The 18,017-nt window shown below is 37.2% G+C and overlaps 1 protein-coding gene and 1 pseudogene across 2 annotated transcripts in view; one reads left to right on the forward strand and one right to left on the reverse strand.

Annotated features, from left to right (window-relative positions):
- Window positions 1-18,017, forward strand: part of VRK2 (vaccinia related kinase 2) — a 108,567-nt gene that overhangs the window by 41,813 nt on the left and 48,737 nt on the right. The gene's annotated exons all lie outside the window — the stretch shown is intronic.
- On the reverse strand, window positions 3,004-3,763 carry LOC105886793 (annotated as a pseudogene). Its single transcript, XR_002772839.1, has one exon. The product of XR_002772839.1 is annotated as a 40S ribosomal protein S3 pseudogene (transcript).

Below are 18,017 nucleotides of genomic sequence, written 5' to 3' on the forward strand. Positions count from 1 at the left end.
TCTCCATGTGCAACATGTCTCCATGTGCAACATGTCTCCATGTGCAACATGTCTCCATGTGCAACATGCTGACTTCTCCATGTGCAACATGAACTTCCTTATGTATGTAAAACCTCTCTTGTTCTACAGAGAGGTTTTATTAAGAATTTTATTGTGTAGCTTCATTTTTAAATTTAAATCTCTCACTCATTAGAGTTTAATTTTTTACATGATGAACAGACACAGTGTTTTTTCCCTAAGTGATTTTCAGTTCCAACATTATTTATTTTAAAAACCTATCTTTGCTTGCATAATATTAGAGGCTACTTTTATTATAAACTAAATTTAGTAATGTACTTGGGTTTATTTCTCAACTTTCTGTTGAACAGCACTAGTTTGTTTATGTATCATTACCAAGCATAAATACTAGCAACTTAATTTTTGAGTCTTAATAGTATATTTTATCATTTATTTTTGTATCTCAGTAGATTTAGGGGATACAAGTGTTATCTGTTATGTGGATGAACTGTATAATGTGGAAGTTAGAGCTTTCAGTATATACCCATCAGCAGAATAGTGTACACTGTACCTGATGAGTAGATTTTAATATTTCCCCCTCCTCCCACTAACCCCTTCTTAGTTTTCAATATCCAGTTGCACCACTTTAGATCACATATACCCCTCATATAGCTCCCACTTATAAGCGAGGACATGTGGTATTTGTTTTTCCATTCCTGAGATACTTTACTGACAATAATAGTCTCTGGTCCCATCCAAGTTACTGCAAAAGACGCTTTCATTTTCATTTTACATTTTCATCCCTTCTTACACACTCCATGTGTGTACTCCTCCCACCCATTTTCTTTATGTGCTTATCAGTTGATGGGCACTTAGGTTGATTCCATAACTACAATTGTGAACTGCGCTGCCATGACATTGGGTAGGTACAGGTGTCTTTTTTTAGAAAATGACTTCTTTTGCATCGAGTACATAGCCAGTAAGTAGTAGGATTGCTAGATTGAATGGTAGGTCTGACCTCTAGTTTTTTGAAGGCTTTTCATACTGTTTTCATAGAGGTTGTACTAGTGTATAATTTCAGCACTCCCTTTCACTGCATCTCCACTAACATTTATTGTTTTTTGACTTTTTAATAATGGTCATTCTGAGATGGGTAGGATGGTATCTCCTTGTGGTTTTAGTTTGCATTGCCCTGGTGATTAATGATGTTGAACATTTTTTCATATGTAACTTAACCATTTATTTTACTTTGAAGAAAATCTGTTCATGTCTTTACTCACTTTATGATGTAGCTATTAGTTTTTCTTTTTACTGGTTTGAATTCTTTATAGATTCTGAGTATTAGCCCTTTGTCCGACGTATATTTTGAGAATATTTTCTTCTCTGTAGGTTGTCTGTTTACTCTGTTGATTATTTCTTTTGCTATGCGGAAACTTTTTAAGTTAAGTCACATTTATTTTTGTTGTTGCTATATTTTCTTTGGAAGTCATAATCATAAATTCTTGCCTAAGCCAATGTCTAGGAGAGTTTATTATTTTTTAGGAGAGTTGTTCCTATGTTTTCTTCTAGAAATTTTATGGTTTCAGGTTTTACATTGAGGTCTTTAATCCATTGTGAGTGAAGTTTTGTATATGGTGAGAGATGGGAATTTAGTTTCATTCTTCTGTGTGTGGGTATGCAATTTTTCCAGCACTGTTTATTGAATAGGGCATCCTTTCTCCAGAATGTTTTTTTCTTGCTTTGTTGAAAATCAGTTGATCATAGCTATATGGCTTTATTTCTGGGTTCTTTAGTCTCTATTTCAGCGGTTCTCAACCTATGGGTCGCCACCCCTTTTTAAAAATGAAAATACATTGCAGCATTAGGAAGGTTGAGAACCACTGCTCTATTTCTGTTACCTGATGGTTCTGGCTAAGACTTTCACTACTGTGTTTAATAAAAGTGCTAACAGTGGGCATCCTGTCTTGTTCCAGTTTTCAGGGCAATGCTTTCAACTTTTCCCCATTTAGTATAGTGTTGACTGTGGATTTTTCATATTTGGCTTTTATTATTCTGAGGTGTGTTCTTTCTATGCCTGGTTTCTTAAGAGTTTTTATCTTGAAGTATTGCTGGATTTTACTGATTTTTCTGTATCTGTTGAGATGATCATGTGTTTTTTGTTTTGTGTACCTTGAACCATCCTTGCATTCCTGAGATAAAATCTACTTTATTGTTTTTTTGTTTTGTTTTGTTTGGTATGTTGTTAAATTCAGTTTGCTAGTATTTTTTTGAAGATTTTTGCATCTGTGTTCATGATGGATATTGCTCTATAGTTTTCTTTTTTTGTTATATCCTTTCCTGGCTTTGGTATAGGGTAATAATGGCTTTGTAGAAGGAGGTAGGATAGGAGTTCTCAACCTGTGGGTTGCAACCCCTTTGGGGGTCTCCTGCATATCAGATTATGGTTCCTAACAGTAGCAAAATTACAGTGCAATGAAAATAATTTTTTTAACTGCTTAGATACATTTACTTCTGGCCTTAAATTCAGTGGTTCAAGTAAATTTCCTTTACACTTTATAGACCTATTGAGGATTAAATGACAACATACATAAAGAACATAGCACAGTACATATAAAAAATGTGGTCATTGTGCTGACTTCTCCATGTGCAACATGAACTTCCTTATGTATAAAGAGAAAAAAAATCTCAAGTATCCTCCTAAGTCTATAATCTTAAACTACAGGACAATTAATCAAGGTATACCCTACTAGCATTCAGCCTTCACTATCGCAAAGGATTATTTTTCAAGTTAACTCTGCTCAAGTCTTTGCATTCTGGCCCTTCCTCACAAATACCACAAGTATGGTTAAAAGCAAGAAGATAAGTAGTGCTCCACAAGCCAACATGATACCCACAGTCTGAATCCTATATATACATTCTACTCAGGCTGCCTTGTGTCTTTGTACAGGACTTTATTAAAGGTCTTTACTGAGCAACATCCAGACTCCAGATACATCCGCGAAGGAGACCCTGTTATGCTGTGGGGACTGGCTGGGGCCTGGCAGGTAGCTCTGGCTTCCCACCCTTCTGTTCCGAGATAGGGGTAGTAGGCAGTATCTCATCTTTGGGTTCTACAATGCTCACGTGATCAGGCAGAGGTTTTTGAGGGGCAGTCTTACCAGTAGGGTCCCAAGGTAGCATGATCTTCACCTTAACACCCAACATACCCTGTGGGAACGACACATGGTGCACTGTGGTGTCAACGTAGTGGTTAACAGGGTCCCCACTGTGGATCATCAAGCCATCCATAAACTTCATGGACTTCATCCTCTGTCCTCGGAGTTTCCCAGACACCACAACCTCGTGTCCCTTGGCTCTACTCTCCATGATGAATCGCAGCACACCATAGCAGGCTCCCTGCACTGCAAGGCCTCCAAAGAGTTTGTAACACAGAGATTCTGCCTGGGCAATGGCACACAGACCTCTTGTGGCCACCTTTTCAACGTAAAGCTCTACACTGCCCTCTGGGAAGCCAAACCTTTTCTGAACTACAGCAGTCAGTTCCCGAATGCGTCAGCCCTTTTCACCAAGAACATTCTGTGTTCTGGTGGCTAAGATAATGATTTCTGTCCTGGTTGGTATAAATCAAACCTCAACTCCAGAGTAGCCATCTTCAGCCAGTTCACAAGTGAGAAACTCATTCAGTTCAGCTTTGAAGATGCCATCAGCAACAAACTTCCTTTTCTTGGAGATACAAACTGCTATCTTGCCGCTGCATGCTGCCAAAAGGAAAAAGAACGAAAATAATTTTATGGTTGGGGGTCACCACAACATGAGGAACTATTAAAGAGTTGCAGCATTAGGAAGGTTGAGAACCACTGATGTAGAATAATCCTTCTTATGTCATGGAACAGTTTCAGTAGGATATGAACTAGTTCTTTGTAGCTCTAATAGAATTTGGCTGTGAATCTATCCGGTTGGGGCTTTTTTGTTTGTTTTTGTTGTTGGGAGTTTTTAAATTACTAATTCAATCTTGTTCCTTGTCATTAGTCTGTTCAGGATTTCTATTTCTTCCTAGCTTAGGCTTAGGAGGTTGTGTATTTCCAAAACTATATTTGTATGGCAGATACCAACACTGTACACTTAGCCTATACCAAGTATAGGCTATGTTATTACCCTTGAGGGACCAGCCCCGTGTGTGTTGTTACTCTTGAAGAGCCTTCCAGTGGAACAGGTGTTGAGGTGGAAGATACTGATACTGATGATCTTGACCCTTTGTAGTTGTAGGCCTAGGCTAATTAATATGTGTGTTTCTGGCTTGAGGTTTGTTTTTTTTTTTTTTTAGAAGGAGTCTTATTATGTCACCCTTGGTAGAGTGCCGTGGCGTCACTGCTCATAGCAATCTCAAACTGTGGGGCTTAAGCCATTCTCTTGCCTCAGCCTCCAAAGTAGCTGGGACTACAGGTGCCCGTCACAATGCCCAGCTAATTTTTAGTGCAATTTTCATTGTTGTTTAGCAGGCCTGGGCTGGGATCAAACCAGCCAGCCCTGGGTGTATGTGGCTGGAACCCTAACCACTGAGCTACAGGCACCAAGCCTCTGTCTTGGTTTTTAACAAATTCAAAAGTGAAAAAAAAAAAAAATAGAAAACTCCTATAGAATAAGGATATAAAGAGGGAAAATATTTCTATACAGCTGAGTAATATGTATTTTAAGCTAAGTATTATTTCAAACCATTCAAAAGTTTTGTTAATCGTGACGTTTATAAAGTAAAAGATTACATTAAGCTAAGGTTAATGTATTAATGAAGGAAGAAATTTTTAAAATACTTGGCATAGGCTAAGTGTACAGTGTTTATAAGGTCAAAGTAGTGTACAGCGGTGTCCTAGGCCATCATCTTCCTTTACCACTCACTCACTGATTCACAACAACTTCCAGTCCTGCAAGCTTCATTCTTCGTAAGTCCCTGTACAGGGGAGCTATTTTATGCCGCCTCCTACCATTTTTGTACCATACTTTATGTTTAGAAACACAAATATTTACCATTGTTTTAGAGTTGTGTACAATATTTAGTGTAAGCAAACAGTGACAAGTTATACAGCTTGGTATCCTCGGAACCAAGGCTGTACCATATAGGTGGCAGGCTGTGCCGTCTGGGGTTGTGTAAGTACACTCTCCAATGTTCACACAATGACAAAAATTACCTCATGATGTGTTTCTCAGACCATATTCCTGGTGTTAAGCAGCACATGACTATATTAAGAAAAATACACTTATAGAAGTGATATATCCTTAGAAAAAATATAACTCAATTTCAGGTAACTTTTTGAACATTTATTGTGTTAGACATTATGTTCTATTCTTTAATAAAATAATGTCTCTAAACTTGTGCTTTTCTGATAAGTAGGTAGAAATTATCTTCTTGGACTACCTAAGTTTTTTAATTCTCTTTGAAACGTTCCTGATTTTGGATTATAATATGGTGTTGCACAGGTGATAACTGGAAAGTTAGACCTATGAGTGCTCATCTAGTAGTATTTGGAAAACAAATGTATTCTTGTTATTTAATTAGTGATGACATTTCCAAAAATGATACAGAGTGGTGTTCTGGAGTAACATCTCTTTGCCTGTATCTCCCAGTTACTAGTGAAGAAAGCTAAAGCAATTTAACTAAAACAACTTTTATCTCAGTGGTAAGATTCTTATCGCACATCTGGAAGGGCATCCGTTTGTTGATCTGAATATTTCATGCACCCACTTTCATCTCTGCTCTTATAGGAAGCCTTTCTTGATGGTTGTGGTCTATACTGATTCTTCTTCTCCTTTTTATTATTTCCTCGAGCTCCTTTAGCTCCTAATATATACTTTAAATTTTTGTCTACTCAGGTCTCACTTGCCTTGTCTTACACTCTGAAGCAGAATGAACTCTTTATGCTTATGGGTAGGTACACTTCTTTTTCTCTTGTTTTTTTCATAGCACATATGCTTCTGTTTCTTATAACCCTTCAAGAAATACTCTATTGATTACGTAAGACGTTGAGGTTAGTCTTGTCATAATATCTGTCATCTGACTTAGTGACAGGAGTCCCTCGATTGCAAAGGAGTACCTTTACCCATCATGCTCCATGTGTTTCTGTTCCAAAGCTGCCTACTAACTCAGAGTATGGCCCTCACAGCTAGAGAACTGTTCTCTACCTGTGATTTTTAAAAACACTTGTCAGTACTTCTTGACTACTTGGAATTGTGCTGATCTGAGAGTAAGGGTAGCAGGTTCCAGCTCTGCTTTGGAGCAGAATTGTAGCCTGTAGCAAATCATTTAACCTATTTGGACTTTGGCTTTCTTGTCTAAATATGGGATTTCTACTAAATGATTTTAAAGGTTCTTTCTAGCTGTAAAATTCCGTGATTCTCTGAAAATGTGTTCTCCAAGTACTAATGCTCATTGCAAAAAGTTGATTATGTTTCCAAAATGACTTGCTTATTGTTATGCAAGGCAGTTAAAAAGTTTACATTTAGAAAAAAAATTTAATGATCTGGTTGAAGGATTTGTAGCACCTGACCTGTATCTAATAGCAAAATGCTCACTTTTAGGGTTCCTAGGATATCACTGGGTAGGGTCATAAGCCTCATTAAAGTGGCTTGTTCACTGTTTGCTAGAGGGAATTCTAACACAATCCATTTATCAATCATGGTTGTTTATCAAGTGGAGTGTGAATGTGTTTGTAAGCATTTTACATGGACTGTGCATGTAATATAGTTACCGTTTAGCATTTCCTTTGTTGAACACATAAAAATTTAGTTCTGGTCACCTCTATGTGTGAGCATGTATAAAATTCAGTTCTGATAATATTCCTGCATTTCATTATCTTTAGAGTAGTGGGTTATATCTTTGCTTGATGACTGCATAATATTAACAGGTAGTACAGCTGGTGAGGCTACTTCAAAACTGTATGCATTTCGGTGTGGAGTGGTAAGGAAGACTGGAATACCTTTCATCTACCACAGCTCATTTTTCCAGGCCGTTGGCACTTGTGTGGTATGCATGTGGTAACCTCTGTCGCAGGCACCCTATTGTGCACATGCAAACGGCTAGGGGAAAGGAGTTCATGCATCACTAGCGCCAGCCCCACCAACAAGGTGGGCTCCCCCTGTCAGGTTCCAGAAGAAGATGACTTAACTGTATTTGAGTAAATGTAGATTATTGTATTTTACTTAATAAAAATAAGATATCCCCTAAAAATAAGCCCTAGTGGCCAGGTTTGAACCTGCCACCCTCCTTATATGGGGCCAGCTCCCTGCCCACTGAGCCACAGGTGCCACCCTTTATTAAAATTTTATAAAATTATTTAATCACATGCATTTTTTAGCTAAATAGTGTTTCTATTCTCAAATTTCAGTAATAATATGGGCATAATCAGATTAGAGCCATATTTATAAAGTCCTTATTCATATATAGACTATGCAAATGACAGTTATCTGAATACGAACTACTAGAGTCTTATTATTGGGAAGTAACGATGAGCAGAAAATACTGAAAAAAACAGCATCATAATTTAGAAACTGTGGTTTTTATATTTAAAATTTTTGTGAAGCTTATTTTCCAGTGTTACTAAGAATGTATAATTAAATACATAATTTTACATTTAGGATAATAAATTACTTTAAACTTTTTATTTAAAAAATTTTCAAACATGCTGAAAAATAGAGAACTCCTATCACTTTGATTCAAAATTTTATTTGATCTGTTTCTGATGAAAACATTTTGAAGTAAATTATAATCATGACAGTTTATCCACATGCTTAAATATTTGTGCATCTTCGAAAAATAGGACAGTTTACCAATTACATATCAGAATGTTATTACCATTCATAACAAAATTAGCAATTATTCCTTAATATTAGGTATAGTTTTATTTCTCCTATTTTATTTTTTCTAAAATTTATAAGGCTATGAGAATACAGATAATTGTTATTTCAATTCACTTAAGCTCTCTTTTCCTTTTATTGTGACCTTTCAAGTAGTCTTCTGTGCCATAGCGTCCCTTTCTATAAATGGCATAAGTTTAGATCATGTGATCTCTTTGCTCTCTTTTCTCTCTCATTGCCTCTGACTCACTGTGTAGAACTGGTTGTTTGCTACAAGTCTGACTTAGAAAACCTGGTACAGAACCAGGTGAATGTGATTTTCTTCAGTTATGTATCAGAAGAGCAAGTTTTTTGTCTTATAAGTAGGAAAGAAGGGTTATTGTTTTATCTCCTGTTGTATTTCCATCAACTGCCACAGAGTATGGAATATAAAAGCACTTAGTAAGCGAGAAATTGAATAGATTAATGTATAAGTGAATTTATTACATAATCAATGTTCAGATGTAATAGGTAAAGCCAACCAAGTGGAGGAAGATGTTGTATAGCCAGGTGCAGTAACCGAGTCGTTTATACATTTCTTAAGTTTCTATTGGTGGAGATCTAGGGACGGCATCAAGAGACCTTTACTGTTTAATATGGCCATTGTGAATGTTTTCTTATGGCAAAACACTGTCAGCATATTCACAAGGAGTAACTGACAGTGGTCATTGCTGTGAGTTAATTTGTGTCCCCTCAAAAGCTTTTGAAGTCTTTATCCTTGCTGCCTGTGAATGTGACCTGTTTGGAAATAGAGCCCTTGTAGACAGTCAAATTGAGAGGAAATCACTGGGTAGGGCCTTAATCCAACATATAGTTTCCTTACAAAAAGGGGACACTTAAAGACAGATAGGCATAATGTAACGTACCTTGTTCCAGTATCCCTGCAAAACTAACACAGAGACTTAGACATAAATCTTTAGGTAGAGGTTGAGATCACAAATTTTCCAAATAAGTTTAATAGGAAGCTCAGGATAAAGTTCTACTCCATGTAAATTGCTAACACCTTATCATGAATACCATTGTTTTTTAGCCATGTGTGAGCTTTGGGCAACAGAATAGGAATAGAGAAAAAACAGAGAAAAGTAGGAACAGAGGGCAGAAAAAGACATACATTTATTCTGCCTATGACCCTCCAGGTAGAGCCAAACCAGTTAGTGTTTCTAAAATGATTTGTTTTTACATATCAGGCCTCCAAGAAGTTTCTACTTTAATATATACAGTGGCATCTCATGGGACCCCCACTTCAAAATGCAGGTAGTTAGGTATCCTTGTACAAGATCAGAAAGGAAATATAAAAAGAAAAGTATTTACTTTTTCCTAATCCCAGAAAAGTATTTACTTTTTCTTAGAAGAAAGTTGAAACTATTTTCTGAAGCTAAATTTTGTGTGACTCTCAATTTGGGGGATTTAGTATAGCATAGTTAAATATTTGAGCTCTGGAATCAGCCTCCTTGGGTTTAAGTCCTGGCTTCATCCTTTGTTACTTCTGTGTTCATAGCCACATAATTTTACCTCTTTAATTTGTCTTATTATCTAATAACATACCTCCCTCAAAGTGGTAATGATCAAATTATTTAGGCATGTAAAAGTTGTAGACCAGTACACAGCACATAGTGAGCACTCAATAATAGTTAGAAAATATTTTTATGATTGTTATGCTGATAACAGAAGGACACTTTATCTTATTTTTCACTGCAAGAATTTTTTTTTTTTTGTGAGACAGACTCTTTCTATGTCATTCTCAGTAGAGTGCTATGGCGTCAGAGCTCACAGCAACTTAAAACTCTTGGGCTTAAGTGATTCTCTTGCCTCTGCCTCCCAAGTAGCTGGGACTACAGGCACCCACCACAACGACTGGGTATTTTTTTTTCTTGCAATTGTCATTGTTGCTTTAGCTGGCCTGGGCTGGGTTTGAACTTGCCAGCCTCGGTCTATGTGGCCAGGGCCCTACCCACTGAGCTACAGGCACTGCCAAGAATTCTTTAGATTTATAAAATAAGATTTGTATTCTAGTTATTAAGAAAATAGTAATGAATTGAACTTAGTAAGTATAGTTTCCCCCAGGTATGTAGCTTGATAATAGACAACCTTTTACTTAGAGGAAATAGAATAGTAAGGATCTAATTTCTATGATGAGGGGAAAAGTTTTCATACTTTAGTAACATATATACTCTGTAAGTGTACATTTAATAAATCATCTATCCCAATAATATAGTTCCCAGGGAAGTTAATGCTTCTGAAAAACTCATGTGTATTGAATGCTTACTGAGTTCTAGTGGTTATAATTTATTTCTGAAAACCAAATACAAACATGATCAAAAAACTGATGGTGACCAAAATATTTGTGCATCCTGATTCACAAAGGGTTACATAAAGGTTACTTACAGGTTTGTTTTAGTTTTTTTTCCTTTAGACCCAGAGTTTCATACTGTTGCCCAGACTATAGTGCCTTGGCATCAGCATAGCTCACAGCAACTTCAAACTCCCTGGGCTTAGGAGATCTTCTTGCCTTAGCCTCCTGAGTGCTTGGAACTATAGGTGCTTGCCATAACATCGGCTAATTTTTCTATTTTTGGTAGAATCAAGGTCTTGCTCTTGCTCAGGCTGGTCTGGAACTCCTGAGCTCAAAGGATCCTCCCACCTCAGCCTCCCAAGTGCTAGGATTATAGACAGGAGCCACTTACTTATAAGCTGTTTAAAAAGCTACTATGAGAAAATGGAATTTCTGAATTTTGAATTACTCATTGAGCAGCATAATTTGGATGATATATAGATACCCTTGATTAGCGGCTCTTTAATACTTTGGAGCGCCAAGGGGCTATGTGGCTATACATGTAACAATGGAACTATTGCTCGTAACCTCAAATGCTATCTTTGAATTTAATAGAATTCACAGTAAAATCTATTTCAAGTAGGCTGTTTCCAACGCTGGATAGCTGTGGTTTATGTAGACACACCTTACAAATGTTGAATCCTTTTGTAATATAATAATGATAATCAAATTATATCAGCTAACATCTGCTTTTCGCAGATATACCAAGTTCTGCTCGTGCTTACTATCATATTGAAAAGACTTGATTAGGTTCTGATTTGAATTACACAAACAGGAAGGCCATTAAGTGCATGCAATCCAGATTCCCCTCTTTGATTGCTTCTTTATTTTTTTGTTATAGGATAAATGTAAGTTGTGTGTCTTGATATTAAACTAGAAGTTAAAAAGGGAGGGTAGTGTAGTTTTTTTTCTACATAGTCCTTGAGAACATATGTCAAAAGGACAAATTGGAAATAGGCAGTAATTGGAAGGATTTCCTATGGTAGGTGAAGGTATTTTTAGTGAAAATCAACTTCTATGAACTATAGAGGGAATTTCCCCCAAAAGTCTGCAAAGCATATTAAGTCACAGTCTTATTTGATCAATTATGCTTTCAGGATGGAATAGAAAGAAGTCATGGGGTCAAAATGCTAATATCATTGAGGATGCTTCTAAATATATGTCAGTGATTTGATACTGGAATTCATGGCACCATTTGACACGGTTACAGACGTGGGCCTGTGGGGTGATAGATGCAGTGGTAATGGTAAGAGGCACAGCTCCTCTGGTGTTTGTTCATGTAATTTCATAGGTATGTCTTGAAGTCTCTCACTCTCAGTGAATATTAAATATAAATAAACAGAAAGGATAGCATTCCACATTGGAAATACAAATAGGTAGTTATGAGATCCAGGAGGAAAAAAAAATTCAACATAGAAGGAAATAATTTTAATAATAAGCACATGTTGCTTCCATCAGGAAATAATCTGCAGATTATGTAGCTCACTAAAAGATAAATTTTGAAAAATATATCTTTATGCTTATTCTAACAAACCCCATATTCAAAAAGTAAACTTGCACCAGTTTTAAGTTGCCTTATTTTGTATAGACTGAAGTGATGTGACAAGTATCATTTGTGGCATTTTATTGTTGGCAAACAAGGTAGGGAGGTTGAGAATCGAAAAGCACAGTTTAATAAAAGAATACAGAGTATGAGTTTATATCAAAACGTAGTAAGTAGCGTCTGTGAGGCTGCATACACATTTTCACAGGTATAAATGATTCTTGTGAGTATGAATCTGCAGCTTACTCATTCCGTGATTCATTTCCGTCACATAGCGCTTTGATTACTAGGTGTGCATTGGGTTTGTTGGGAAGATTGTCACATTATGGTATGTTGTTGAAAGAATAGGAATGTGCCTTATTTAAATAAGATAGCTTTTTTAAGGAAGAGCTTTTCAAGTTGCTAAATACTTTAATGTATCTTCCCAGGGTTTTGTTTTCTTTAGTTTTTATTGGTTGAAGATTTTTTATTTATTAACAATAAATGCTATTCATATTGCAAACTAAATTGCCGTTTTCAGTTTATTGTTAATTAAACAATCTGTCCAGTTTCAGAATCTTCACTCCTTATCCATGGTATTTTCTGGAACAACTTCTACAGTTTTAAAAGTGTTACCTAGATTGATATTTTTGAAAGGCACAAATAGTGACTATCTAGTCACTAGTATAATTTCCCTAGTATAATTTCCACCAATCTCTCATTATGAGAGCTTAACAAACACATTTCTTATCACAGTAAGATATGCTAATTAAAGGGATTTAATTGTGTAAAATAGCCTAAATTATGATGAGGTATTAGATTGTACAACAGGAAGAAGTTAGTTTCTCTATACATTTCTCTTCAAAAGTGAACCTCATTTTGGGGACTGCATATGCATCTGTTCTCTCTTGTGAATCCACAAGGTGGAGGCAAAATAGCGAACAAACGTGATTTAATGGGTGGTCACACTCCCCTCAACAGTGACATTATTTGTTCACGTTAGTGTCCTACTTCATTGCCCTGAGTAGAGTGCCTTGGGTAGAGTCACAGCTCATAGCAACATCAAACTTTTGGGCTCATATAATCCTCTTGCTTCAGCCTCCCAAGTAGCTGGGACTACAGGCTCCTGTCACAACGCCTGGCTAGTTTTTCTGTTTTCAGTAGAGACAGGGTCTCGTTGTTGCTCAGGCTGGTCTTAAGCAATCCACCTACCTCAGCCTCCCAGAGTGCTAGGATTATAGGCTGAGCCACTGTGCCCAGCTGGTGTCCTTTCTTTGGCAGATTTCTTGTATCCCTTTTCAACTATGTTCTACTATCAGTCATTTCAATACTGTATCAAGTATTAAGAAATGTTTTCATTCAAGTCAGTCTGACTGTTTGGTACCTGGGATTCCTGGTTGCTAAGGAGCCCAGAAGGCAGCAGATTTGATCCTTGATGGGAAGGAGGCCCTTTATTTTTTTTTCCATCAGCTTACTCTGTCACTCAGTTCTTCATAAATTAACAGAACCAGGAGGTAGCTGGAGTAGGGTGTTAGTCACCGATGAACCAGGTGACTTTGGAACAAAGTGATTAAATCTTTACAGATCCCCTCTTCCTCCACTTACTCCTTTTCTCCATTCATTGGCTCCTCAGTTACCCAGACAGTTAGACTGTTTACGGAATTATCTTCTGACTCTCAAACACAATTGTGCAGTAACTTAGGGCTGTCTTCTTTGCTTCCCTTCTCCTTCACCAGCACCCTGTCCACTGCCTGGTGCCTGGACTGATACCCGATACCTTCTAAATAGACTTCCTGCTTACATTTCTCTCTTACGATGCTGCTAGTGCTGGTAATATTATTTATTTATTCCTTGACTAAAAAACATTGAGTGCCATCTATTTGTTTACGACATAGCGTCCCAGCTTCCTAACGTGGCTTCCGAGGCTCTCTGTAAACAGATGCCAACCCTTTTTCTGGCTTGTGTGTGTTTGTCCCACTTGGTCTGCTCCCTTCTCAAACTGATCCATTCCCTGGTGGTCCCTGTGTGTGTTTCTTTTTCCCTGTCTCCGTCTGTAAAAATCTTCAGAACCCAACTAAATGTTGCTGCTTTTTCTGAATCTTCCTTGTACCAATAGCCTTTCCTTGCTCAGTCACAGAGATTGTTGTGCTTTCGTCAGAGTACATGTTATCTCTGGGCCTGCAGATGTGCTTCCGTCATCTGCCTTACCTCAGCTTGGGGCATATGGAAAAAAACCAGCCCTCTGGTCAGACTGATTTAGGTTCAAATCCCAGCTTTGCCAGTTTCTAGACATTTTGTTTTATACAGAGCCCCTAACATTATTCATCCTGTTTTCTCTCCCTCAGAATCTTAAAATAAGGGTTATGGAGGGTTAAATCATTTGACTTCTGTAAAACATTTAATGCTCTTAACAAGTATTCAATAAATACGCATTTCTTTTTCTTTCTATTTTAAAATGTATAATTCCTGATAGTTTATTATGCTTGGCACTTAAGTGTCTATTGAAAATAATTTAGTTCAATTTATCCAATTGCTATCATCAAGTTAAATCAATAAAAATTTATTCAGACCTGTACAGAAGGCCTTAGAGTAGGTGCGTGCTGTCATGGATACAAACATATATATAATATATAATGTATAACATTATTCTGGTCCATTGTCTCCTGGGAACTTCTAGCCTCTAAATGTGGAACCAGGGTGCAAGTAAAAGAAAAGCTAGATAACTTTATATATTGTTAAAATAGCCAATTCTTGTAAACACAGGTGAAAGCCCAATACATTGCCTTGTGGTTAAAGGGATCCCTATATGCAAGGATAGGATTCTGTTCTGAGTGGTGAACCCAGGCTGTTTGATAGGAAGTGGATAAAAAGCACTTGGGTATGCTTGAAGGGTAAAGGCCTTTCTCATGCAAATCACCACGAAGAATGTTTCACAGAGTGCTTCTTAGCCTTTAGTTTTTGCCCTCCATCTGGAGAAATAAAGCTGTGAAGCAGCGTGAGAGCCTACAAGCATCAGAAAGCAAAGGATCCTACAGGCAAAGGTTTAACTAAGTGTAGAACTTGAGGATATGGCATACATGGGCACAGATCTGGCTCAGTGAAATAGGAAGTTGAAATTTGAGACAGACCTGCTTAGTAAAGGACAGTTATATGTTTCATGATCCTACTCAAAGGCTAATTTGTTTTTCATATTCTTTTCATTCATTAATCAAGGCTATGATTTATTGACCACCTGCATCAACTTGGCTTCTCAGGGAGGCAGATGCTGAGCCAGAATTACCAGCAAAAGGGCTACGGGGGAAGATACAGTACCCGTGAAAAATAAAAGGAGAGGAAGCAGGATTGGACTGGGGAAGCTTTCAGAGTGGCAAGTAGATCTGACACTTGAGAAAGGAAAGGGGAGGGAAGAAGCAGCAGAATTGGGGCTTGATTGCCCACTAGAAGAGACTCTAGTTGGGTAGAAATGGCGACACACTCCACAGTCAGTCACTGGTGAGGCTGCCCAGGAAGCATGTGGCCCAGGCTCGCCTATGTGCCAGATCCCAGTGGCCTTGCCCCTGGCGCCTCTCAGCTTATGGCATTCCTCCCAGGCCACTTCTTTCTTGATGACATTGCACCTCAGTGTCTGCCATACATTTTCATATTAAAATCTAAAGTCCATGAAAGAATTTGTCTAAATTAGGTGTTGAACATAATTGGCGGGGCTGAAAATTTCACTAAAACAGTAAAACTCTTGTAGAAGCCGTACTTAGTATTGGTTGACTTGCATTATTTGGGTGTTGTTGTTTTTCACCTATTACATGTGGATAATGACATATATCTTTCTACCTCACAAAGGTGTTAATCTAAGGTGAGAAAAAGTGATCTTTAGGTCGAAGTGAAGGGAAGCAGGGAGGGCTATCCTTTGTACTCATGAAGAATGGAAGTGATTATTACGCACAGAAAAAGTGCATAAAAAAGAAAGTTCTTTAAAATGCATTAAAGAGCTAGCTATTTATATATTCCCATGGCTAGTCTTATTATAATGCAAATAATCACCCTCTACCCAATCCTGGTGTAGATCTTGAAGTTTCTAGGTAGCCTTGTTTAAAACCAGGGATATTATACATATTTATACTTAAAGTAAAAAATATTAGCTAGTTACTGTTGATTTCTCAGAGATAAAAAGGATAATATTTTCAAAAATTAACTGTTCTGTACTTGAATCTCTTTTATTCTTTACTCGTTTTGTGACTTGGGCATGTTATTTAACTGCTAAAATACTCCGCTTCCTCACATGTTAAATAAGAACAATGCTACCTGACTGAGTGTGGTTGTCTGGATTTAATGAAATAATTTGTGAAAGGTACTTTGCCCAATGATTGTTACATAGCAGAGCATCAATAAATGTTATTTCCTTTCCTTCATTCCTCTTCATGTTTGATAATTTCTTTCCGTCATTTTTTCCCCTTTCTTTGAATTGTTCTAGCAAAATTCTAGACTGTCTCCACTATGTTATCTTAGAACTCTCTGTTTGACCTAATCAGAGTGTTTAGGGACAAAGGGAAAACTTTCCTTCTTTCCTCTCTGCAGATTCACTGGAATGAGCTGACAGTAGACAGATTAACTGGGAAAAGGGCATATAAATTTGTAACCTGTACAGGGACACAGAAGTCCCACAAGTAGGAGGTTCAAAGAAGGGCCAGATGGTTGAGGCTTAAATGTCCTCGTCATATAGAAGACAGAAATGGGGAGCTCTAGATAATTTTAGAGGTAATTGATTTGTAAGGGAAATGAATGAGGCCCCCAAACAGTTAATTGGCCTGTGACAAAGTTTCTCTGAGCTCTGGGGTTGTGGCAAATTACCACAGGGAGGGGAGGTTAGAACTTCACTGTGAACAGAAGTTGTCTGATACAGATAAAGGATCAGATAACTCTGCCCTCAGAAGAATAGATGAAAAGTCTGTCTGGGTGTGGTTATAAGTTTTGACGTTTTCTCTGGTGGTTAATCTTTGCTGGTTACTTAATGAGATTTTTATGGTTTAAGATAGTTGCGTTTCTTCTGGAGAAGCTTCTTTTAATCAGATAAGGGAACTTCAGAGAAAGTCCCTTCCAGTGCTTCCAGCAAGAAAGGGGATGAGAGAGAGGGGTCAGGGGAAAGTCAGAGAGATACTTTGGTTCTGAGTCCTTTCAGTTTTCTTTAATTCAGCGCACTCATTGTGCCAAAGAGACATCTTTGGGGGTATTTCTTTGTGATCCCCAACAATTCACAAAACTTGGCAGCATTTTGACTACTTGGGATAGATTCTTGATTTTACTTACTCTCACATGTAATTCCTATCCACCAAAGGCAGCCACCCTAGATCTCTTCAGTGGTGTCCTGTAATCTATATTTTAAAAATAATATATGCTAGGAGCAACATTTTCATGTGGATTTTAGATAATTTTTCCTAGAATTCTCTAAAGAATATTCATATTCTTGAAAATTCTAAGAGAATTCTCAAGAATATATATTTAGAATATAAGTATAAATACTCTAAAATATATTTAGAATATAAATATCTTGTACATTCTAAGAGAATTCTTAGAATGTACAAGAATATAAATATTTTGAACCATATGCTAAACTAGTAGATAAAACTCCAAACTGGAAAAAAAAAAAAAGATATATAGAGAGGTGGGGGTAGGGATGGATAATTGTTCATTTTCCTATATGAATCTTAACTTTGCTGTTTTGTTCAGTTGCCTTTTATGATTATTTGAATCCTACCTGTAACTCTCTAGTTCAGCAGTTCTCAACCTGTTGGCAACCCCTTTGGAACCATGAAAATACATCCTGTATATCAGATATTTACATTATGATTCATAACAGTAACAAAATTACAGTTATGAAGTAGCAACAAAAATAATTTTATGGTTGGGGATCACCACAACAGGAGGAACTGTATTAAAGGGTCATGGCATTAGGAGGCATTAGGAAGCATTAGGAAGGTTGAGAACCACTGCTCTAGTTACATCCCTAAGAGCATTTCTGGTTGGCTGGATAATAGCAAGTGTTGCTGGAGGTTTCTTTTGTAGAACGCATGGTCCTTGAGGTTGCACCCATGCATATTTTAAATCACTTTTAGTCTGAAATATCCATTGACTAAAATAACAAGCAGTTACATATGTCTTCTTTATTGTATTGTTAACTTCTTGTCTTTATCTTATATGTAAATTTATCAGGTGGCAGTCTGCTCTCAGTTCTTGGTGTGCTTTTGACCAAAGAATGACCAGACACACTAAAGGGTCAAGTCCAGCCTT

This window comes from Otolemur garnettii, unplaced genomic scaffold, assembly GCF_000181295.1.
Source record: "Otolemur garnettii isolate 467f Iridium unplaced genomic scaffold, OtoGar3 scaffold00024, whole genome shotgun sequence".
Classification (NCBI taxonomy): domain Eukaryota; kingdom Metazoa; phylum Chordata; class Mammalia; order Primates; family Galagidae; genus Otolemur; species Otolemur garnettii.